General features: G+C 35.7%; 1 pseudogene; it reads right to left on the reverse strand.

The window, feature by feature from the left end:
* LOC108398737 (sestrin-3-like) overlaps positions 1 to 27,151 on the reverse strand; it is a 60,437-nt pseudogene that overhangs the window by 31,243 nt on the left and 2,043 nt on the right.

A 27,151-nucleotide genomic window follows, 5' to 3' on the forward strand; every position in this document is an offset into this window, starting at 1 on the left:
GCTTTGTTCTCTCGGGAAATCCACGGATTTCTGGACCCTAACAGGGGGAGTCTATAATTTCCAAAACAAAAATTACCAAGAAAAGTAGCATTGTTTTACATATGTGTAAATATCTGGCTTAATTAAAAAGAACAGTCATATCTACTTGAGCATTCAATCTGCTGTTATATGTTGTGATTGTATAACATAAAGAAAATCCGGTCTCACAAAGATACGCAGTTGGAAAAGAAAGAGGCAAGGTGTATTTTAGTCACCTTTTCAGATAATTTGGGCATTATTTGCTATTACACTAAAACTTGACAAGTAGTAGCGTTTAAGTTTGTTGCGATGTGGAATCTGAAGTAATATCAATAAACTTCTTACTCTGTTAAAATAAAATCCACTTGCTTCTTTTGAATTCTGAATGGATTATTAACCGACACACCATTTTGTAGTATTATCCACCGGGTCATTTTGAAAATGTTGGCTCACTGAGACTTGCAGGTCTTCCAAATGTTAACACACTTAGTATAAAATTAAAATTTGCTAATACTACCACCGATAATATCAGAAAAATCTCTACGTATTTAGAAGTGTCAGGCTCACAGTACAGAGAATACCAATTTTTCAAAACCCCTTTCTCCTGAAAGCTCAAATTTTATCATTGGCAATAAATCCTGTCAGTTGTTTTCCTTAAAGTAACAGGTCACTTTGTTCATTATTGTGAAAACATCTGCCAAACACCCAAGTCTTAATAACTACAATTATCAGTCAGTCATTCTTTCATGTAAACATAGGATTCAATAAAAAGTGACTAGTCTGGCTCAACTCAGTCACAGGCTGCCTTCCCTGGGATGGTCACACACTTTGGCCTGTGGAAGAGCTTTGTACATATTCTCCATTTTGAAACAGAGACTATTAAAAAGATAACTATTCAATCAAAAGATAAGGCTGAGATTTAATGAAGTGTCTAACTTTTACTTTTATCAAAGATATTCTTGAATGAAACTAACATTGTTTTACTACGAATATGACGCTGAGGAAAACATGATTACTACGGCAGAGGGATGCCACTGCTCTCATGTACGCTAAGGGGCTACAGGTCCACAGACCACACTTTGGGAACCACTGAGGGGAATAAATGTTTCCAATACACTCTCGTCTCTCTTCCTTTTAATTTTGTATGCTTATAAATGGGTTCAGCATCTGCAAAAAGATTGCTACATTTAACCTTCATATTAAGACAAAGTATTAAGAAGGCCTTAAGAACAATTATGTCTTATTTTTCTCATTACTCCATGTTCATATAACTTCTATGGAAGTGTTCATTTTCTTACTTGTAAAGTAAGCTTTCAATCAGTTAAGCAAACATGAGTGACCAAGAAAACCCTGTAAAAGAAGAGCAATGTAGGAGGGGTACTAGTTATACCGTAGAGTAGGACACATTATTTCTGTAACTGAAAGTTGTGTTGGCACATGTATAGAGTCAAAAACCATTGGAACTTTCCTCGTTGACTAAAAATACTGAAACAATAAAAACTATACACAAACACATTTAAACACAACTTTAAAAAAAAAACCCTTTGCATGGAACAAAACACCCTAAGATAAATCAGATAACAATTTAACACAATGGCTAATACCCCAACTATATAAGGAGTTTTTGAAAATCAAGAGGAAAAAACCACCAACCAAATAAAAAAATGGACAAAGAATGAGTTAGTAACAGAAGAAATTACTCATAAGAAAAGCAAATATATTTCATACATCAGATTGGCAAAAATCCAAGTTAGGCAATATATTTATTGCCAAGACTCTAGGGAAAAAGGCAAAATTGTGGGAACGCAAAATCAAACAACCCTCAAAGACAGGAATTTGACAAAGTCTAGAAAAAGTATATATGCATATATGCTTTGACCCAGCAATCCTACTTTTAGAAATCTAACCTATCAATACAGCCATAAAAAAAAGATGAGGAAAAGGTCTATGTACCAAAAACAATTTGAACCTGAATTTAATTAAGCCTTTAGTCCAAACTTCAAATTGATGGGGAAGAGAGGAAATAGACAGTGAGAGGAACAAGTTAAATGACACCATGAGGAAGGATATCCAGGAATTCTATAGGGCAACTGACCCAACCAGCTAAAGGCTGAAAACAACAACAAAATGAAAAACAACAAAAACAAAAAAGAGGAGAGATGACTCTTTACACAGACTGAAAGACCTAACTACCAAATGTAATAGTAGACCTCATTCAGAAAGTCAACTCAAAAGACATTTGAACAATTGGAAGGAAACTGAATTAAGAAGGGATCTCACATGATATGGAGCAATTTCTGCAAATTTTGTTAGATGTGATCCTGGCATAGCAGTTATACAAAAATGTGTTTGTACGTTTTGGAAGTGCATACTCATGAATGCAAGGGTGAAAGGAAATGAGTTCTGAGATTTAATTCAAATTCCTTCAGGAATAATAACACGGGACTGATGAAGTGAGAGTGGCAAAATCTCGCCAATACTGAATCTGGTGATGGGCTTTGGAGGTTCAATATACTATTCTTTGTATATTTACATAGTTTGACATTTTTCATGATAATTTTTTAAAGGTGCCTAGCAAAACACCTGACATTTAGTAAATGGCAATTATTAAGATACACGTTTGGTAATTATTAAGTTAAAGAAGAAAATGTGTTACGTTTATTGAAACCTTACTAGGATTAAAATTAAGTGGTGACTTTTAAAAAGAACTATTAATTCATTCAACAGATTGTTCCCCTTTTTTAAGGTCATTATCTGGAAGGTCTTGGGCTAAGTACTGCAAGTAGAAAGATAATAAGGCATTAAGTGCTGACTGCAAGGAAACATCAGGTAAATAAGTATGTATGTACAATTACAATACATGTTAGGAGCTATTATGGAGATAATCAAAATTGGAATGCCTAACTTTCCCTACAAGGGAATGGATCAAAAAAGCCTTCCAGATGGGCTAAATCTTTAGAAGGAATAGACACGTGTCAGGCTACCTGGAAAAAAATAGATGGGTCTCTGTGGGTACAATATCCCAGGCAAAAGGAATAGAAAACACAAAGGCACGACACTTTGGGTACCTATATGCTCTTCTGTATGACTCCTGAACCTCTCTCAGGCAGTAAGCCCAGAGACACAGGCAAGAGTTGTATCATGAATACATACTGAAGAGCTTCATATAAACAATGGACAATATTAAAAAGGATTAGATTTGTCCTTTAAGAAAACATTTTTTATGTCATTTAGAAAATGGACTGAGGTAGGGGAGGCTGGAGGAAATAGAACATATTAGGTGGCCATTCTAATTTCTAGGAAAGAGAAGATTTGCATTAACTAAGCAGTATAGGTTAAGAAAAGGAATTATGTTAAGAGCTATTTAGGAGACAAGAGTTGAGTGATTGGGTACAAGGGTAAAGTAGTGAGAGAAGTCTAGAATGCTTCAAAGAATTCTGAATTGGATGACTAGATGGATGAATAATGGGGATACCATCTGATATAGAGGGAATCAAGAGAATGAGCAGCCTGGATTTAAGTTATTTTAATAATCCAGGGATATCTATTTATTAGGCAGGTATACAGTAGGATATGGGTTTCAGGGAGATGAAATTGCTGGCAGGAGTCAATTTTTCATTATTTTTATCTCATTTAAAGCCCCAAATTTCCAACCATGCCTAACAGTCTAACATTTAATAACCATTTCATGCTAGGTTATCTTATCACCTGTTCACCAAGTGCCCCTAATGTGTATTCCATTTCCACCACCACTACTCCATTTTACATCATTTTATCCCCAGCTATGGCAGCAGTGGGATGAGCGGGTGGGGTGGGGGAATGACAGTGGAAAGAAAGTAAGGTAGATTTTCAACATTCTGACCCTCTGTAGCTTTCCACTGTTTGTTTCCCACGTGTTCCTGACTGGTGAACTACACTGATCTGCTAACTCCCAGACACTCCTTTGCACATTTCTGCACCTTTGTTCCTTTGTCCTTGAACCTCCACGTGGAATCCCACATCCCTTCTTCCTATCCGCTATAATGTTGCTGACTCCTCTCATAAGGCCCAACTCAGCTCAGCTCCTACATGCTCTATACTGAGGATTCAAACCCACAGTGAGTTGTCCCTTCTGGGTTCTCACTTGTATGACACCCGGTCATACCTTTACATGTCTTTATCTTTTCTTTCACTATTTTGATTATAACAGAAGTGTTCTATCTTAATAATTAATCCAAATCAGGTTCTCAATGTTGATTGGCCACATAATATTTCTATATATTTGAACCTATTTAGTGACATTAAGTAACTATTTTGGTACAATAACCATCTTAAAAATTGTTTATTGGCATTCTGGACTCATGCTAGTCCTAAAACGCGTGCACGCGTGCGCGCACACACACACACACACACACACACACACACAAAGGTTTTGAATTTCTTTCTGTTTTGGCAACAAAATTCTGAGAGTGTAGCCGCTGATGGAAAGAAAGAGTTGTAATTACATTACAATTAAAATCTGTGAAAGTAATTACCTAATAATCAAAAAGACTTTCCGTAATTTGTCATTTTCCTGATACCTCCTCCCATTTTCCAGATTAACTTGCTTGCTTGCAAGCTAAGATCAGATGCTATTCATGCACCTTACTGTTCTTTATCATTGTATTTTAACTGACATTTTAACTAAGGATAGATTCTACTTGAAGCTTCAACATGAGTATACTAAACCCAGTTTTCTAGTTAACCCAAAATAAATAAATCATTTATGTGATCTAAGTATTACTAATTTTTAAGCATGAAAAGGACATCTAGTGGGAACCACAGCATTGCACTAGGCATTCCGAGTTAAAAACACACTCAAATCAACCAACCAATCAGTGTGTACTATCAGAATTCTTCACTGTTAAACAGCTTATGTAATAGCTCCTTTAAGACTACACAAAATATAAAAGCTACCTAAGGGAGCTTACAAATGAGTAGGTGAAATAAACATCGAATGATACCTCAAAAAATAATAAACAGAATGATATGTAATTGAATGCTACAGGTAAGCCAACATAATGAAAAGGGTACCAAAAATTCTTTTCCCTTCTCAAATACTGAAAGACTTTGAGCAGTTTCTGGGGCATCAGTTTTCTCACTTGAAAAATGAAAGAGATGATCTCTAAGGGTCTTTTTGTATTAGTATTCTCTGGTTCTGTGTTGTGAGAGATTCTAAATGCTGATAGAAAGATTTCAGAAGAGAAATAGCCAAATTGCTTTAAGATTGCCTTCTAATTCTTTTTACTCGTTTAAAATAAATGCTTTTAAAATAACCATTTTACTTAGTCTATTAATAAGTTGGTAAACTTAGATTTTGAGTTTTTGGTAAAATGTTATAAAACAAAGATTAGAAAATAGTCCATATTATATTATGTAATTTACATAATTCTTATAACAATGACTAATTTTAAATATATCTAAGATTTTTTCAATGTTCTACACTCTATACTTTGTATAAATGATCCAAATTAAGAAAACACACCACACTCCAAAAAAATAAAAATAAAAAATTTTAAATCAATTTCTTGTAAGGATCCATGTTGCCTAATTTTCTTCTTTCTCTAGTCCTCAGCCCCAAAATAAATCAAAAGATTCTGATAAAATATTTTATGTAAATGAGAGTAGTCTTAAAAGATTAAAATCTTTTACATCTATTATTATAAATGATTTTTCAAAGTCCTCACACAATGTGTGGACTTGTTCTCAGGTATTTCTAGTAAAAGATATATTGTATAATTTTAACTTCAGCATTAAGGATTACTAGGCCTGTACATCTTAGTGAGTTTTCATTTTCCATAACTTATTTTTAGGGAGTTCATATAACATTAACAGGTCTTCAAATACAGCTGTTTCTTCACTAGGATACAATCTCCAAAAAACACACTCTTCTCTTCTAAAAGAGTCACATGATCACCGGTACGCCAAACATGAACCCATCTTCGTCAGAGCTGTGGGCCGGCTGCTGGGCCAAAGGCGTGCCGCTTGGTGGCTGGCGGCTGGCGGGGGCTGCCGGCGGGACTGCCTGGCTTTCCTTCCACGTGGGCTGCTTTTGCTTCCGCCAAGGATGGAAGTTGGTTCCAAAAAGAAGCATCAAATGACACCGTGACTGAAGGTGCAGATCCTCCTCGGGAGTTTTCATTGTTAGCCCTTCCAGAGCTAATTTCACCTTCTAAAGCAAAGAATCTTAGTTTCACTAGTTGGACCCCAAACTATCTTTTCTGTGAGTATTAAAGTGGGAACAACTCTATTTTTTCTGCACAATTACATGAGTGGTGCCAAGACTTAAGGATTAAGTTCACATGACAAAAGTACATTTCCAAATCAATACAATTATTCCAGTGATTGTTTTTAGAGGATTTAAAGACTAATCAAATCATGATTTTGTTATGATTAAGAGAACTTACCAAAGTCATTCTTACCCATAATTCAAATAAAATTATTTTTAATAACAGTTTGAATAGACATATGTGATTATTTAATCAGCAGAATTCAAATGGCAAATATTTTTAAATATTTTTAATGTACCAGCAGATTTCTGCATTTCTGATGGCCAATAATTTCTTTTTTATTATTGCTATTATTATTTTTTTAATACTATTAATTGGTTTCTGAGGAAAACATTAAAGTATTAAATTAGAATGCTATATAGAAAGATCCCAGATTAACTTTACTGATAAGCATTGAAGTAACATTTATTCCTATAGTGGCAAAACACAAAATACAGGCCCCTAAGTCCTGAATGGCAGTATTCTAGATGCTGTAAGGCAACGGGGTCCTTCACAAAAGGCGACAACCTGTTTTCCTCAGAAAATATGTGTTTCTTTCTTCTGATTTAGAATATAAGATGATACTGTTTTTCTAATCAGAAATAAAAAATAAATGCAAGTGTTTCAAAAATACACATTTCCACAGAGTCAGGGAAAGGTAATGCATTATAATGGTAACAGTGTAGCTTCCAATCATCAGGTAAACATTTAAGCCTCAAATTATTCCTTTATAAACGGATGACATCTCAATTTCATAAGACTTGTTATGAGGATTAAATGAAATAAGGTATGAAGAAAAAAACCTAGTACTGTGTCAAGAATGCAGTGGGTACAAAATAAAAAGTAGCCCTGTATTCAAATTTTAGATAGAATTTCTGGCAAGATTCATTAATTTCCCTCCATTCTGGACTATTTTTTCCTATGGCCTTCATTAAGAAAAGAATTAAATTACTCTTAGCACTATATTCCCCCACATACCCTCTTGTGTGTCTTTTGCTTCACTCTGTGTAGTTTTTTTTTTCTGATTATAAAAGTAGTATTTATTTAAGGTAGAAAATAAAGTACAAAATAACAAAAATTCTTTACAATTTCAATTTATGAAAATAACCACTCTTAACATGGTAGTTTCTATCCTTCCAATATATTTTTGTAAGCATATACGTATATACATAAAAGCAAATTTACTAGAGATCATAATTCTATACAATTTTGTAATTTCCTTTATCCCATAATTTCCCCCAAAACACAAATTTTAATAACTTCACAATAACAGACTATACTTTTAATTATGATTTTAGGTGAAAAGTTTTTAACAGTCCCCCCTAGTGCCCTTACCAAGTGACACTCTTCAATGACATCTGTGATCCATAATGATCTAATTATTTTTTAAAAACCACTGAATTTCTATACTTGATTGATCACATTTATATTTAAATTTATTATATTAATCACCCTATTACAGTGAATTAACTAAAATCTTAGGGAAATTTAGAATTATGATCTCTAGTAAATTTGCTTATTAAATATTAATAAACACAAGTTTCCAGAAAAATCCTGGAATGACTGATGTAATAAAGTAATATGCTATACAGACAGCTATAATACCTTCATTCACTTCCAGACTGAATGTATCTATGGCCACTTACACGTACACTATTCTTCTCTGGCAATCTACCCACAGCTACCATGGCCATCAAATCTATGAGCTTTTGTTTTTACTTCAATGCATCTCTAATTTGCCATCACATTTAGATTTGCTCTCTGCCCCATCCTTCACTTAATTATTTGTTCTACTCTTATTTCAAAACAGTAAAAGCTTGTAAAGTTTTTATGAAGTACACATTTATTATTAATACAAACAAAAGAGAATAAAGACAAGTAGATGATAAAAGTAATTTCTAGTAATCCCATCACCCAGAAATGAATACCACTTCTTTTGTTCTTTTGGTGTCCATCCTACAGTATCTCTTTACCTTAAAAATGAAAATGAAAAGCTTATGTCCTTAAAAAAAAACCAACACAAGTTTTTCCAACTTAACCTATTATGGACATCAGTTCACTTCAGCACATAGATCCACATCCTCAGAGATGCTCAGTGCTGCTTTGTATATCACATAATTTGCTTAACTAAGTTCCTCATGAAGAGTAACTTCAGAGTATCCAGCATTTTAATGGTAATACTTTAAAGGTGAGAGAAATTCAACTGGAAATTAACCCTATACTGAAATAAGGCTTAGTCAAGGAGGAAATACAGAAAAGAACAAAAAGATTACACGAGATAATGTGATCTTCCTCTTTGGGCCCTAATACACAGCAACTCTCACTTTCCCTGAAGGCTCGATGGCCCAGCAGTGAGGACCAAAGGGTTCTGCTTCTTAAGCCGTCGTGGAAGCAAGAGGGATCTAGGGAGGCGGACTGCCACTGGAGTCTTTTTGACAGAAGAAGTGATCCATACAATCAAATTTGTAGGAGCCAGTTAGAAAAAAAATGGCATAAATTGTTCAGCTTTTATTTTTAATCTTGTCATTGCTTCCAGTGTTCCAGAGATAATTCTGCTTAAATATGATAAAAAATGACCCATGATTTCGCCAGTATTTTTATTCTTTGTGAAAATAAAATTTCAATACAACTAGTTAGGCAACCCTTTTTTCTCAGGCTGGACCCCAATCCTAAACTTACATCCAAGCTTCTCAAGTCTTCTATTAATCTGAAGATAGTAATTATCACTCATTAGTTAAGGGAAGGAATTACTGTATAGCATTTTTAAATACTCAGATAAAAAGTGCTAAATAAGAAAAGGTATGTTATGCCAGCTTTATCAGTCATGCAGTAACTGACAGGAAATATTCATACCTTGCTTTTGCTGTACTGCTATTTTAGACCATGAAAATGCTTTTTAAATTTCCTTTTTTTATGAGTCTCAAAGTCAAAGGCTGACTGCCCATTGCCATGGAGACAGTTCTATTTAAGGTACTATATTAGTCCTTTCCTCACAGGAGAACAGAAAAGCATCATTCTCCATGGTTTAGAATTAAGTAATTACACATGCTTCTGGGGCAGCCAACGCATAAGAGAATTTGGGAGGGGGATGAGGCATGCAATTTAAACAGTCCTTTATTTTTCCTGAGTAAGATCACCAGAGGTTACATTTAGTACTAAGTTAGAGACAATATGAGGAAAATTACGTCAAAATTAGATGCAACCAAATAACAAAATTATTTATATCCGCTATCCTAGACAGAACTGCGACTAACTGAAACTGGTCTTTCCTTTTCAAAGAGCAATCTTTTATCCTTTTGATTTATCTACAGCCCATGTATACACTCCTTAGGACTGTTGTGTTTGGATTTTCAGCTTCCTGCTATGACTTTCTGACATCCCATTTGTAACTGAAGAGTAAGCTACCGGCTTACAGGTGAAAAAGACTGCCCATAATTCACATGCATATTTATTCTTAGGTAACAGCCTCAAAACAATTTTTTAAAAACCCAATGATATCAATCCTAAAACTGTCTTTAGGGTAAATATTATTTCTCCTTCTGTTTAAGGGAAAAAATATCCAAGATAAATCTTCTTCTCCATGAAAACTTAATACATCAACATTCCTTGAAATAAAAATAATCTAAGATGGTTAAGACCTATTAGTCTAACAATGTCAACACTAAAACACTTATTTTTATGTAAACAAGCAATCCCAAAAGATATTCTCACTTTATTTCAATCATAAATGAGGTCCAAGACCCAACTCTATTTTTTCCCTTAAGACAAAGCTCAGAATCTAGCAACAATAAAATAAGGCGTTATACTTTTCTTAGGGTAAGAGCATGGTGTATCTGAAGATCTCAAATCTATAAATCAGAGGAATTTTCCTGATTCTTAGCTGGTACTGCCATAATTACATATAAAGATCAGAGACATAGTATTAATTTAATTTGAAACAATTTATTAATTAATCCTCTTTTTACCATATTTCTCAAACAACTGAAAATGCATACTGAAAATAAAATGGATGCATACAATTCGGATTTGTAAAAGCATTTGGTTAATAATTCTAGACCAGCGGTTCCCAGTCCTTACGAGTGCATCAGGATCACCCGGAGGCCTTGTTAACACACAGACGAACAGGTATCACCTGCAGAATTTCTGGTTCAGCTGGCCTGGGGTGGGATGCAAAAATGTGCATTTCTGATAAACTCCTAGGTGACGGTGACACCTCTCATTCTAGGACCACAATTCAAGAACTACTGTCCTAGACACCACACAGACTTGTTAGTTTATAGAATTGCTATTCCCTGTTCATAAATCCCTTCAATCTTTCCCAAAATGAACCATTTAAAATAAAAACAATAGCTTCAGTCAGGGGTACAGTCAATCCTAGCAATATGAAAAGGATGTTAATTCCTAAAACTTGTTCTCCGGTGGTCGGATAAGTGCTGTGAGTTGCAATGACATCCAGGAAGATAAAACCCTGAGCAGCAGTATATTGCGTGTATCCCCTGTGGGCTTTGAAAAGCAAGAATCTACCATAATCTGTGAAGCAGAACTGAAGTGTTTGAATATAAATTTTTCTTAGAAATAACCAACTATGCGTTACATATGTTCCAGAGCAAGTATGTACCAAGTTTCTGCGAGTCCAATTTAACTCCCCACTGACTTACATCTTCATATTAGAAATTACCTTGAATTGATTGATCTACAACTGGCAGCACAATACATTTTAGTTTTCAAGTGCTCCACAGCTCTGTCAAATAGTTAATTATCCATAAACACTAAATGCATTAAAAAGATAGAATGAAAGGAAATGGTCTTTTATAATGGCAATGTGCTCTCTACTCTTTCATGCCCATGAAATGCAAACCTGCCACAGAAAAAGTGATGGACAGGTTAGGAGATCAAGAGCACAAATTACTTCATTTTTATGACATCAGAGTACCTTTCGTGAATGGTAATATAGTGGTTTATTAAAAACTAAAATTGCTAAATGCACACGGCCACAACAGGCTGAAATATCAGTGACACCCTAAATAAAAGATGCAACACCTAGTAGTACACTGGTGGCAGGATTCTGAGTTTCTTACTCAATATTCTAAAAAATTCAATTGTTTCTATAAATTTCTAAGTTAAACGGAGTTATCATTAGGGGTACTCATTATCAATCCTTTCCATCTGTCATTGTGACAAACATGTTTTCTGCAATAGCTTTAATAAAGATCATTTGTAAAGAAAGAAAAACACATAGATGTCATATACTTACATTTAAAAAATTTAACATCATTGGACAATATTCATCATATCATAGACAAATTTTCACAAATGCCTAGGGTGCCTAAATGGTTTTCTTGGCTTCACAGGAGATGGATGGTAATTATAGATTTGCTTTGTTTATGTCACCGTATTCCTATTATGTTAATATGTGAGCGCAAGTTAGTTAGTAGTTTAAAACCTATACATGCTTAAGGTACTCTACAAGAAGATATGTCAAAGAAATAATCAATCTTTCCATGTTTTCTTCCGTCTGCTACTTCTATAGCTTTTCTTCTTCCTTCCTAATTACAGCCCTTTAGTAGAATTCATGCCTCATATAGAAAATTACCGAATATCATAATTCTTCCAAGTGGTAAAGATACCTCAAGACAAATGCTGGACATAGAAGCCACTGGGCATAAATCTGCAAAGAAGTAAAAAGCTAACCTTTTCAAAGAATATTGCTTCTCTCTCACTTACCAACTTTACATTTCCCTGTATGGCCCCGGAAGACGGCTGGTTAGCCAGAGACGGGTAAGATTCCTCAAGGGAGGAACAACCTAAGACAGGCACAGTCGCAGGGGGGCCATCAGGTGAGAAATTGGGGATCAACAGAGGTGAGGATCAGAACCTCACCCCCCGTTTTGAGAGAAATCCTCTGCATCCGTGGATGTTTTAACGCCCTTGTCTAGCTTGGATTAATACTTAGTCCATAGGCACACACCTGATCATCTACATTTGCCCTCTTACAGCACTAAACTATGTTTTCTACCTTTATCTTGCATCTACCTACCACTTCAGCAGTTTATTAAAAATAAAAAAATAATAATAATAAAGGGAGAAATGTGGGATCCACATATAAATCAAGTATAAAAATCAAACGAATATTCATATTTGACCTGATTGTTTATAGTTCATAATGCGTGATCAAAACCGAAAGTTTCTGTGATGACTGCCCTTGCACTGTTCACCATGTAAGAATTTATTCACTATGTAAGAATTCGTTCACCATGTAAGAACTTGTTCGTTATGCTTCAGAAGATTGGAGACTGACAAGAATTAGGCTTGAGATGGATTAATGATTGTGCATTGAGCATTGACCCCCCTATACAGAATTTTATTGTTGTTAACAACCATTTGATCAATAAATATGAGAGATGCCCTCTCAAAAAAAAAAAAAGAAAAAAAAATTTAACATCAGTTAAAAGTAAAATGTTTTCCTAATGGCTGCTTACACATCATGGAAACTTGTTTTTTAAAAACAAGTGCATCACACATGGTGTGGGGGGGGATCAGGGAGAAGACAGTGGAGCATAGAGAAAGCAAATAGTGACTCTGTGGCATCTTACTACACTTATGGACAGTGATTGCAATGGGGCATGTGGGTACTTGATAATATGGGTGAATGTAGTAACCACGTTGTTTTTCATGTGAAACCTTCATAAAGTGTATATCAATAATACCTTAATGAAAGAAAAAAAAACAAAAAACAAGTGCCTCAATCCTAAAATTTTTATGAACCCACAAAAGATCCCAAGTAGCCAAACCGACCTTGGGAAAGAACAAAGCTGGAGGCATCACTTGCCATGATTTCAAACTATATCACAAAGTTATAGTAACAAAATAGTGTACTACTGACATAAAAATAGACACACAGATCAATGCAACAGAATAGAAAGTTCAGAAATAAACCTAAGCATATATGGTCAATCAATTTATGACAAAGGAGACAAGAATGTACAATGAGGGAAGAACAGTATCTTCAATAAATGGTGTTGGGACAACTGGACTATTACCTTACACAATACACAAAAATTGATTCAAAATGGATTAAACACGTGAATGTAAGACCAGAGACAATAAAACTTTTAGAAGAAAACATAGATGGTAAGCGATTTGACCTCGCTCTTGGAGATATTTTCTTGGACCTGAGACCAAAGGCAACAAAAGCAAAAATAAGCAAGTGGGATAATATCAGCCTGGAAGGCTTCTGCACAGAGATGCCATCGACAAGACAAAAGGCAACCTACCGAATGGGAGAAGACATTCGTAAGTCACATGTCTAATAAAGGGTTAATATCCAAGACACATAAGGAACAGTAATAAATAACAGCTCAATAACAAAAAAAAGAAAAGACCCAGTTAAAGAAATGGGCAGAAGATCTGAATACTTTTTTCCAAAGAAGATATATAGATGGCCAGCAGGCATACAAAAAGATATTTGACATCACTGATCATCAGGGAAATTAAATCAAAACCACAATGAGTTATCACCTCATACTTGTCATAATGGCTATTATTAAGAGGACAAGAAATAACAAGCGTTGGCAAGGATGTGGAAAAAAGGGAACATTCATATGCCATTGGTGGGAACGTAACATGGAGCAGCCACCATGGAAAATAATATGGAGATTCCTCAAGTAATTAAACTTAGAACTACAAAATGATCCAGCATTACCACCCACTTCTGGGTATTCACCCAGAGAAAACAGAAACCCTAATTTCAAAAGACATATGTACCCGTATGTTCATTGCAGCATTATTTACAATAGCCAAGATATGGAAACAACCTTGGTGTCCATCAATGGATGAATGGATAAAGATGTGCTATGTACATAATGGAATTTTACTCAGCCATAAGAAAGTATGAAATTGTGCCATCTGTGACAACATGGCTGGACCCCGAGGGTATTATATTAAGTGAAATAAGCCAGAGAAAGACAAACAGTGTTATTTCCCTTGTACATGGGTTCTGAAAAACAAACACACAAAACAAAACAAAACAAAACTCAGATACAGAGAAGAGACTGGTGGCTGCCAGAGGAGAGAGGAATGGAGGGGGGTAAAATGGGTGATGGGGATCAGAAGGTACAAACCTCCAGTTACAAGTCAAGGGGATGTCATGTACAGCATGATGACTTTGGTGACTGTAGTTTAATAATACTGTGTTGCAAAGGAAGTTATCTTAGGTGTTCTCATCACAAGAAAAAATTTTGTAACTTTATATGGTGATAGTAACTAGACTTACTATGGTGACATTTTGCAATGTATACAAATGTGGAGTCTTTATGTTGTACACCTGAAACTAATTTAATGTTGTATGTCCATTATACAAAAAAAGACCCCCAAGTATATCAGATTAGTGACTACTTCATATGATAAGGGAATGAAATAAGAATGATCCATATCAGTGCTTGGTTATGTATATTTAATTTCCCCATACATAGTCATAACAATACACAATCATAATGAGTTGGTCAAAGAACTACTTACCTGATCTAGTTTGAAGCACACATTATTAAAATGCATGGATGTCAATCTTCATTTCAATACAAATTCTCAATAGGGTGCGAATCTTGCACTTGTGCATTGGCTGAGTCATTCTCCTGGTATCATTGGATCTCAACCACAGAAAACATCATATACTGATGCTTTTACAAATGTGCAACCCTAATAAATGGTGCCATTTTATATTCACTGATTAAATGTTTAGTGTGAGCATTTAATTTTTTTTATTTAAAATTTTCAAGTTCATCTCCATAAGAAGTATTCTTCAAGAAAAATGGTTTTCCATTTTTAAATGATTGACAGCCATCACCTAATCGTTATCAGAGAAAACGTTTGTTTCCACTGAGTTGCTACTCCCAAAACACACATTTCCCAACCCCCACAACTCATGCAGATCTGTATTCACCTACTACCTTTGTCAGCTCGGGCACGTGTTCATTTCACTTACTATATGACACATTTCTTGAGGTGCCAATTTTAATGTTGGTTGAGGAAGGAAGGGAATTATGACTTTAATGGAATAAGACAATGAGTTCGATACTTTAAAAGTATTTACTATAGAAAAACTACTATGCTTGCTGCACTGTCTATCTGTAGCCATAAAGGGTATCTACCATATGTTTACTTCACTTGAGATCTCAAAGACAGTACAAATAACAGCTGTGAGATCTAACTGGGGACTCCGACCAGCACAAAATACATTCAGACTCTTAGTGACTAGTTTTGCATTATGACATGTCAATCTAAACTATTCATATAAATTAGGTTTTGGAAAACTCTCAAAATGCAACTTTAATTAAAATGTAAGGCTCTGTCATACATAATGGCACTTCTACGAAAATCAAACAAGGTATGATGAAGTGTTACTTCGAAAGAGGTAGAAAGCACTGTGTGTGCTAAAGGACCTGACAAATGTGTTTTTCAAGTATATTTAGTATGTACAGAGTTTTTAAACTTTTACTCTTGATCCATCTAAACTACATGGTACCTATCCAGGTACGAAATAGTTCATTCCAGTTAAATATTTTTATATATGTAGTGTTTATTATATAGTTGGCTTTTGAGTAATTTTTCATACCAATGAATGTACAGTTAGAATAACACAGAAAATGTTTTAAAATATTTACTATTACTATCTGTATTTCAATAATGAGCAAGCAAATTAAGAAAGGTCACCTCACCTAGGCCTGTGATGCCAGATTCTTTGCACAAAGGCAGAGTTGAGCAGTTGTTATAGAGACAACTACTTGTAAAATATGTATTCGCTAGGCCTTTGCAGAAAAAAATCTGCAAACCCTGTATCAAGTAAGGGGCATAATCTTGAAGACCTCTTCATAAGATCCAGATGTATGGTCCAATTTTTCCACACTGCTTAGGCAAGAACCTGATGAATGTCTTTAATGTCTGTTGAATGAGTAACTAAGGGAATGAATATACTCATACAGTATATGAGTAGTTTGTAAATGTTAACAGCATTTACATTTCTTGCTGGCATAAGAACATGGAGGCCATGAAAGGGTAATAATGTAGAGATACAGAACAAGCATAAAATGGCAATGCATGTACTTTTACCAAAAAAAGGGAATTGTATCTATACTCCTATTTATCTACATGTATTCTTCCCTCATTTTTAAGAGCACCAAATACTAAAGAGTTCTCTTGCATAATCAAAACAATATTTAAGAGTTCATGCTAATCTTGGGTGTTTAACAATGAAATCTGCCTAAAGAGTATTAGAACCTAGACCTTACAGTTTTTTTTAATAGCTACACAATATAAAACAGCATCTCACAAGATCATTAACTATATAGGTAATACTCTATTAAAAAATAAGACTACAACACAAATAGGTATTTTGCCACCCCAGCTGAGCATTCACAAATTTCAGTTATATTATACAAAAAAGTTTTGATAAAATCAAAGAATTTGAACATTACTTGGGATTTAGTGCCAAGGTACCTTTAGGTAAGATGATTTTGTTTTAATTTTTTTTTAGGGGATTAAATTTACTGGGCTTCTTTTCCCTTATTAATTTGCAGCAGAAAAAAAATTAAGAGACACAAGTTAAATCCTTAATTTTATATAAAGGGAAAATTTCTGAGGAATTAAAATTGATTATTTTTTCATTCATATTACCTTAAAGACAACATGGGTAGGTAAAAAAAATATGCCACCCAGCTTAAAATGCACTGTGCTGGGCCAGAGCCTCAGCACAAAGCGAACAAGGGAGAGCCAGCTGGGTGCTGGCCCTTGGTCATCCCAGAGCCCTGATTATCACCCAAACTTTATCTTTCTTCACTTCAACTACCTGAGAGTTGAATGGAACTCAATTAACACAGTTTTCCTACTAGACGCAATAATCAAATATACTTTTGGAGTAAATATATTGAAAAATATTTTTAGTAAAAAAAATTATTACTTGTTTTTGGTGTTAAGTACCCAACATAGGAAAAATAACCTACAGTGGAGCAGTTACTTAGATTTCAGGATGTATTTTCCCCTGGAAACAATGTTATACCAAATAGCTAGGTTTCCATAATAATCAGTAAATGTCTACTGAATATACCTGTAATATGAACAGTACTTTGTAACTTTACTAGATCTTACTGTGTTTCTATGGCAAACTCTTGAGAGTTATAATTTCCAAATAGCAGCCCTACCTTCCCACAAATCTCTCTCCCCAGCATAAGCCCAAACTCTTTGTAGGACTGGGAACTCTCTGGAGACACAGCACTGCAGGGGACGGAGGCAGGGGGTGCCAGGGAGGGATAGCAGTTCCAGGGGTTCTTCACCTCCTTTTGCCATCATTTTTGCCTTTACATAGAAAACCAAAATGGTGGGAATGAGTTCATGTTATTTCTTATCATCATAAATAATTATTTTCTATTGTAAAAAATTTACCAAAAAAGCAAGAACCTTTCTTACAGGCCCTATTCAGGAGATGCAATACTTAAACTCAAAACGTTTCTTGACAGTGTCCTTTGTCACAACTATTACAGCAGCATTGAATGAACCAACATTAATGAATTAACGAATGACTGGTTGGTAAAAGGAGTAGGTTAAGCTGGCTGGGAAAATAGGGGAAATATATCCTGGGATTAGGAAAGAATGGTCACATAATTAACAACAGATTGACACAGATACAAGAGCTAACTAGAGAGTTCAAAACTGTTCAATGAGAGCTTCACTTTGTTAATTAAATCTCATAAAGGTAAGAAAATTTTGCATTTTTATTGTAAAAATATAGAAAATACCTAAATTTGAAATCACTCCTATTCATCTCTTGAGTAATCAAGTCCTATTAAGTTTCATTAATCTACATTTTATAAGAGTCTTTGCTTAAAGAAAACATGGAAGGAAATTCAGTGTTTGCACTTGTAAGCCAGGCTTTGGGGTTGGACTTGGTCTCAAGTCCTGAGTTGTCATTTAATGATATTATGACCTTAAGCAAGTAACTAGAACTCTCTGATCCCTAATTTTTCAGCCATAAAGTATGAGTAATAATTCTTCATAGGTTCATTGTCATGATTAAATGTGATACATAGATAGGGCTTAAATAGCAAGTTGATGGCACATAGGTGATATTCAACAGAAGCTACTATTGTTATTGATATTATAAGATGCATTTCAAAATTTAAGAGTTATTAGTCTCAAATAATTACAATAATCTTCTGCAAAATCCAGCTTTAGGTACCCCTAAGGTGAATCTGACCTTTGTAAATATTCAGCATCTTTCTATAGCTGGGAAGATTTCATTTCTTCAACTGACTACTGCCAACTTTGCAACACAGCAAGCTGTAAAAATAAAACATGCATCTAGAAATGAGAACATATACCACCACTACAAGTAGCTATTAATTGTAGAGAAAATAAGTCTTATTCAAATATGTATTTTATATTTCAAGAAATCTCTGGTACAAGAAATAATATGGCCCTAAACCAGCTACTTTTATACTTGCTCATACTTACTTATGATAATGTTCAATTAGATTCTTTATGAAGATGCCTGTCATTCCTTATTAGAAGCTTTGAGCAGCAAAATACAAGGCATTTCAACCCACCACTGAATATCCTTGTAATAGCCATGTTTCCTTCAAGGGGTGGTCAATATCCTGGCCCAAAGACCAATAAATGACTCACTTCCAGGTGGATCTAAAAAGTAAAGACTAGCTAAGGGGTAGCTCAGGCCTAGGAACAATTCTCTGGTTCAGTTAGTTACCAGAGGAGTGTCTGCCGGCCCAAGACATCAGAGCTGGCTTGGGGAGACTGCCAGAGTGAGGCATCCTGGCGGGAGCCGGGAGAGGAAAAGACTTAGCCAGGATTCTATGGTGACACGAATCTTAACTGGTGGCCTACAGAGCATGTTGGAAGCTTGAAGGTATGCCCTTAACCACTCTAAAACAACCATCCATCACAGAACACTAGTGGTTGCCAGGAGGTGGAACGTATGTCCATATCAAAGCAATAGCCCTTTTACATTGTTGAGGACCAACAGCTAAGGCCAGTGTCCTGACCCTCCTGGCGGACTAACATTCTTGCTCCCTATCAGAACTCCCACCAAAATGTGGTATGATATTTAACTGAAACAAAGACAACAAAATAATCTCTTGCTACAGAACCTCTCAAAGCATTCCTTATAAAGAGAACAAAATATGGCTGTAAAGAACGACATGTCAGACAAACAGACATATTTTGGAAAGTGAAAAAGTTCTCATTTTATTCGATTATACTATGTGCAATATTAATATATTGCCAATATTTATAAAAGCAATATATCTTTAAATCAAAATACTATTTAACTAAAGATAAACTTTCCAATAACCAGATCCATTAAGGGGCAACCCAGTAGGGAAAAAAGATGTACGTACATTGTTCATTATAATTCAATGTTCTATGTGCAATACATGCAGTAGACACGGGTGGCACGGCAGTCCTGAGGACAGAGGGAAAAGGAAAAGAGTTTGAAGTTCAGGGAAGGCTTTTTGGAGATGTCACAAGAGTTCTGAAGAAAATTTTGAAACACAAAAAGGAATTCTACATGCTTACTATGGATTTAGATGGTGCAGAATATTTATTTTTAAAGAGTTTACACTGCATCCCCTTGTAGGTTTAAGGTAACTGTTACCAGACACACGACTACATGTGTATAAGAAACTCTATTTTATTAAAGTCTATGTGGCTAGTTTGTACTCTGAATGACTCTTTTGCCAACGCAGGATTTTGATAAACATTTTCTCAAAAACTGAGTGAAGTGATCCTGAAAATTCAAGGAAAACAACTGACAATATTCAGTGCCACTGACAGAAAGAATTTGTCAGATGGAGAATTTTAGGTATCTACAGGCATTCCACAAATGCTAAAACTGGGAGTGGGAGGGAAATAAAACTGTTCCCTGGCAGCTTCAATACTGTAGGGGACACTTAAAATACAGTTCTGTTTATTACAGAGGCAGTACTAAGAATTAAATGGACTTCCTACTAGTTGTATGACAGAAGCCATGCCACTTATATTTTCTGGTTGAATCAACAGAGAATGGGAAGGTACTCTAAAAAATGTGAAAGCCTAGACAAACTTGATTTATAACCCAATCCCTTGAAAAGAGAAAAAAAGATAAGGATAAATAGGGAGAAAAGAGTAAGAGACTACTACTCCCATAATTCTCCTCCTAAGTTAAAATAACTAAAAATTCTTCACTTTATCCTAGATTTGCCCGTTTCTATTAAGTACACTCATCCTTAACTCTTCTTCTTTCAAACCAAATACCAATTTCCTTTATCTGCTAAAGAGTCCAAAAGGAAATTTCATTTTATTTAATTATTGGAAAAATCCAAAGCAACACACTGAATTACTATTTAAGAGGGGATGGGGTAGATACAAACAAATATGCAAATCAAAAATCAGTTGTGTTGATAGTCCTAACTAAAAGCTTAGTATCTTCACCTCTCATTTATAGGCAATTTAAAAGGCCAGAAAAATTAAGACTAAACAAATTACTCAGTATGTACTGAAATATATTGCCACAACATACAAAGAATGAAGTACTCTGGGAAAAGAGAAAATTAACAGGCTTGTTTTTTCTTATGCATAGTTGTATTTTATAGTTTACAAAGTACTTGAACACACATTACCTCAAGAGCTATGCAGCAACCTATAAGGTAAGTAGAAATTATCTGCACTTTACAGAAAAAAAAAACTAGGCTTGAAGGAATTTAACTCACTTGCCCCAAATTAAAAGACCCATCAAAGGCCTCACTATGAGCACAATCTGGTGGTTTCCAGTATCACTGAATTAGCAGTTATGCTTTAGAAGTTTATTTGGTGGGGCTGGAAGCAGCAGAATATTTTAGTTACAAAGTAATAATTACTAATAACAATAAATTTGCTTTCTTACAAGTAAAAAACTAACCTGAAAACCTATGTATAGATGTATAGAGAAGAATTTTTTTTAAAGGTCAGGGCCTTCAAAATCAATGATGATCTTTCTCATCAATGCCATATAAACAAAAAAGTTCAAATATATGTACAAAGCTAGAAGAACAAGTTTTAATTGAAAGCCTGAACAATAATATTGCAACAAAAAATAACTTTTTTTTTTTTTTTTTTGAGAGGGCATCTCTCATATTTATTGATCAAATGGTCGTTAACAACAATAAAAATCAGTATAGGGGGGTCAACGCTCAATGTACAATCATTAATCCATCTCAAGCCAAATCTCGTCAGTCTCCAATCTTCTGAAGCATAACGAACAAGTTCTTACATGGTGAACGAATTCTTACATAGTGAATAAATTCTTACATGGTGAACAGTACAAGGGCAGTCATCACAGAAACTTTCGGTTTTGATCATGCAATATGACCTATAAACAATCAGGTCAAATATGAATATTCGTTTGATTTTTGTACTTGATTTATATGTTGATCCCACATTTCTCTTATTATTATTATTTTTATTTTTAATAAAATGCTGAAGTGGTAGGTAGATGCAAGATAAAGGTAGAAAACATAGTTTAGTGCTGTAAGAAGGCAAATGTAGATGATCAGATGATCAGGTGTGTGCCTATGGACCAAGTATTAATCCAGGCTAAACAAGGGCAGCAAGACATCCACGGATGCAGAAGATTTCTCTCAAAGCAGGGGGCGTGAGGTTCTGAGCCTCACCTCTGTTGATCCCCAAATTCTCACCTGATGGCCCCCCTGCGACTGTGCCTGTCTTAGGTTGTTCCTCCCTTGAGGAATCTTACCCGTCTCTGGCTAACCAGTCATCTTCCGGGGCCATACAGGGAAATGTAAAGTTGGTAAGTGAGAGAGAAGCCATATTGTTTGCAAAGGTTAGCTTTTTACTTCTTTGCAGATTTATGCCCTGTGGCTTCTATACCCAGCACTTGTCTCGAGGTATCTTTACCACCTGGAGGAATTATGATACTCGGTAAATTCGATATGAGGCACGAATTCTATTTAAGGGTTGTAATTAGGAAGGAAGAAGAAAAGCTATAGATGTAGCATATGAAGGAAACATGGGAGGATTGATTATTTCTTTGACATATCTTCTTGTAGAGTACCTTAAGTATGTATAGGTTTTAAACTACTAACTAATTTGTACACACATATTAACATAATAGGAATACGGTGACATAAACAAAGCAAATCTATAATTACCATCCATCTCCAGTGAAGACAAGAAAACCATTTAGGCACCCTAGGCATTTGTGAAAATTTATCTATGATATGATGGATATTGTCCAACTGTACTTGAACCATCAGACAAATTAAAGCAGCCCATTTCTGGGATCTGTTCACATCCCATATGTTCTTTTAACCATAGATAGTCTATAGTCATGAGATTTTGGAGTGCTACAACTTGCACCCCTCCCAACTCCTGGTTGAGTTCCAACAGTACAGATCCGGTCAAATTCGTTGTCTCACTGTATGCACATGCCAGCCTAGACATCTCCCTCCTCATTCTTATGGCAAGTCCAGGAGACGGTGGGCTGGATGCAGCCACAACCGCAGCATCGTCCGGATCCCTGTGGAGGCTTTTTGATGATCATCCCCCGGCACAAGTCCTCCAGAGAGTGCTGATGCCGGAAGCTCCTCCTCATATCGTATCTTAGTTCATTTTCTGGGTATCCAAGGTAGGCCCTGATCTTCTGCGTAGAAACAAACAGACCCTTTGCCCACACTAACAAAAAATAACTTTTTAAATAATTTGTTAAAGTTTGGTAAAACATTTTGGGTATTTTTAAACCATAATTTAAAATAATTTACTATGTACTTAAAAATTTAATCCAACTCAGGCATTTTTGAACACAGAAACATCTGAAAGTTCCATGAAAAGCAGCTTGAAAATCTGTGCATAATGGTTTGCTCTCATAAATTAACTATTTGATCTATGCTTAGTTCATTTAATACCAAATTAAGTAAAAAACTGCTTTTTGAAATAAAAAATATGTATATAAGAAATCTAATTAACCAAGGCAGAATATAGCTAAGTAACTCAAGTCAAAACAATTCTATTCTACTGACTAAACCATATAAATTCTCTATTAACTGATAATTTTGACTATAAAAATGAGGTTCATATGGTTCAACTAATATTTCTCACTTTATTTTCAGTGTCTTCACTTGTGAAACCATCAAAATGTCACAATAAGTGACTATATAAGCAAACTGGAAAACTGCAATAGCCAACAAAGCTCTATCACTAGAGCCACCTAAACATACTAAGAATTTTTTAAATTAAAAGTTAATAATGCAGGTTTTCTTCACTCCATTAGCTCCCAGCTGCTCAATACTCAAAGGACACTGTAATGTGCCACCTCTTGTTTATCAGAGGATAAGTGGGCAGTTACTTACCTTTCTTAATGCAGTTTGGTACTCCACTTTGAAATGCATCTGGTTTTCACTGGAATTTCTTTAAGTAAAATATATTCCACTTCAAAACTCATTAACTTTTCCAAAGTAAATAGAAGCATTTCCTCTTTTATTAAAAATGTTATTGAATTATTTCAGTGGTAACAGAGCAGTTGGGCTTACTAGGAGTTAAGATCTGAAGACAGTTTTGTTTGTTCATTTATTCCCCTATACAGTTTACCTCTCCATTCTTTTTACTGACTTAAGATTACCAAATTAGGTATAGTCAATAGTTTAAGAAGTCTCTTTATTTTGGAAGACACTGAATCAAAATTTTCAGGGCACTTCTAGGAATAAATGTGATTCTCATACATTATACAATTCCATCTTCACATATTGGGTTAAACTAAATTATTTCATTTGAAGGTGAATCAGTTCCTTTTGAAGTTCTCCCCAAAGTCAACAAATTAAGCCACTTAGAGAAAAAGGTTTTATGCCACATATAAAGGTGACTCTTTCCCTATCATTAATGAAGATTATAAGAGCAAAGAGTAATTCACAGTGGGTGTGCATGAGTTTCATTCTTCCATTTATGAACTACACTGAGCTAAAATTCAAAATGCTCTGACTCACTTGGTTATTACTGAACAGTTCATTAAATGAAAAACACAGATAAATTCACAGAATCACATTTTGGGAGTTACAGAAGAATTTTAGAGTTACATACTTTCTAACAAAGAGGAAATATGAGAAAAAATTTTTATTAGAAAAAAACTCTAACATGCTATTTTTAAAATGAAGAATTTAAAACCGCTAAACACTTGGTATCTTTTGAGAGCACTTAAGAATGGCACTCTTAAAAAGCAACAAATGTTGCCAAGTCATGTCATACCTGGCTCAAACAATCCCATTTTCATCTAAAATAATTACTTCATGCTATTGCGTGAATCAATATTAAATACCCTGGAGTTACTAAAAACTGGAATACTAGCAGAGGTGTGCATAGCAATTATAAAATATGAAAATGGTGAATATCCATTTTCCATATACCTTTCTTTCAATAATGGCTAGAAATAAGGATGTTCTTTCTAGGTCGACAGAAACAGTTTCTTAAAAGCTAAGAAATATAAAGAAAGCTAGCAAAATATGATGGATCCATAACCATGGTTATCTCAAAAGAAAGACAAAATAGATTTTGAAGCCTAATATCACTTCCAAACACTGGCCTACCGAATTGCCAGTCATTAAAAAAAAAGTCAATATAGTTCTTTTTTCTTTATTCAGTTAAAAAAAAAAACCTAGCTGTTACTTAATCAGGCTTGACTTTAAGCAAACATCTCAATACTCTCCATGTTAAATATATAACTTAATCACTTTTAAAGTGAGGAAATAATAGTAATCATTATTTTTTAAAAAGCTGAGTTCAAGTGACAGACATCTGGCCCTGAAAGTAAAGTTAACATTCAACGAAGCTGATCTGCCCTTCTGATCAATTACATTTCTCATAAGCTGCCCTACAATAAGCTGAGCAAGTATCAAGTTTAATTTGATGCCAGAGTTTATGGAAAAAAATAACTGCACATACTCAACATGCACATTTAATAAAAACTATTTCAAGAAAAATATACCCAATAAACACAATTTAAGGCACATTTAACTGTTCAATCAACTTCAAATCTGCCATCTTTTTGCTTTCTTCAGGCTCTCAAATAGGAAAGAAAGACAGAAAAAAAAAAAAAGGCAGCCCTACTGCAGGGAAACGAGGCTTGAAAAGCAACTTTGGCACTTGGCCTGGCCCACAGAGAAAGAAAAACAGTATTTGGACAAAGAGAGCAAATATTTGGGCTTGTTTATTTACGTGTTTTCTTTCTATTTTTAATATATACAGAACAACCCCAACTGAACGGTATTTAGAGAAATTGACTAAAAATGGTGAGTATTCATTTCAGTCTTTCAGTCCCGGTGCATTTGCCCAGCTCAGCAATCTAAATTCATTTGTACTGGACAAGCAGCAGCGCCTCAACTGTTTCCCATTTAGTGAAATGCAAAGACAGAGTTTGGAGAAAAATAAACCGATTATATTACCAAGTGGCGGCTGTTAATGTCTGATAAAGCTTTTATCGGTCTTAAGAGAAATCTTTTCATCCCCCGCTCCCCCGCTCCCCTCACCCCCCGCCTCCACCCCACTCAGCGGAGCAATGAAGCCAAGCAAACGCAACAATACCGGAGTGAACCTCCATCAGCCCCTGGAAAGCAGTCGGCAGCCCGCGCGCTGATTCCTGCGGACTAACACGAGCCCGCGTGGGGTGCCAAAGGGCGGTGACCGGTCCTCCCTCCACCCCCGCCCCCTGCGGAGCCGCGGGGTAGGACGGCATCGCATGGGTGTGAAAGCCGCCTCTCCAGTTCCTTTCCGACCCGGACTGCAGGCACAGGCCGGCCGCCGGAGGAGCGCAGCGCGGGGCAGCCCGGACGCTCCGCTCCCACGCCGGCCGCGGCCAGCAGCCCGCGGAGGTCTGGCCCGCCGCCCACTCCTACCCCGCCCGCCGCCCGCGACCCATGCAGTTCTCCAAAAAAGAAATTCAGATGGCCAACAGACACATGAAAAGATGCTCCACATTACTAGTCATCAAGAAATGCAACTTAAAACCACAATGAGATATCACCTCACACCAGTAAGGATGGCTACCATCCAAAGGACAAACAACAACAGATGTTGGAGAGGTTGTGGAGAAAGGGGAACCCTCCCCTACACTGCTGGTGGGAATGTCAATTAGTTCAACCACTGTGGAAAGCAGTATGGAGGCTCCTCAAAATGCTCAAAATAGAAATACCATTTGACCCAGGAATTCCACTCCTAGGAATTTACCCTAAGAATGCAGCAGCCCGGTTTGAAAAAGACATATGCAGCCCTATGTCCCCTATGTTTATTTGCAGCACTGTTTACAATAGCCAAGATATGGAAGCAACCTAAGTGTCCATCAGGAAATGAATGGATAAAGAAGAGGTGGTGCATATACACAATGGAATATTATTCAGCCATAAGAAGAAAACAAATCCTACCATTTGCAGCAACATGGATGGAGCTACAGTGTATTATGCTCAGTGAAATAAGCCAAGCGGAGAAAGAAAAGTACCAAATGATTTCACTCATATGTGGAGCATAAGAACAAAGGAAAAACTGAAGGAACAAAACAGTAGAGGACTCACTGAGGAAGAATGGAGTAACAGTTACCAAAGGAAAAGGGCCTGGGGAGAATGGGTGCGAAGGGAGGGACAAGAGGAGGGAAAAAAGAAAGGGGGCATTATGATTACCATGTATAATGTGGGGGGGGGGGCACGGGGAGGGCTGTGCAACACAATGAAGACAAGTAGTGATTCTACAGCATCTTACTACGCTGCTGGACAGTGACTGCAATGGGGTTTGTGGGGGGAACCTGGTAATGGGGGGAGTCTAGTAAACATAAT

The sequence above is a fragment of the Manis javanica genome, chromosome 10 (assembly GCF_040802235.1).
Source record: "Manis javanica isolate MJ-LG chromosome 10, MJ_LKY, whole genome shotgun sequence".
NCBI lineage: Eukaryota > Metazoa > Chordata > Mammalia > Pholidota > Manidae > Manis > Manis javanica.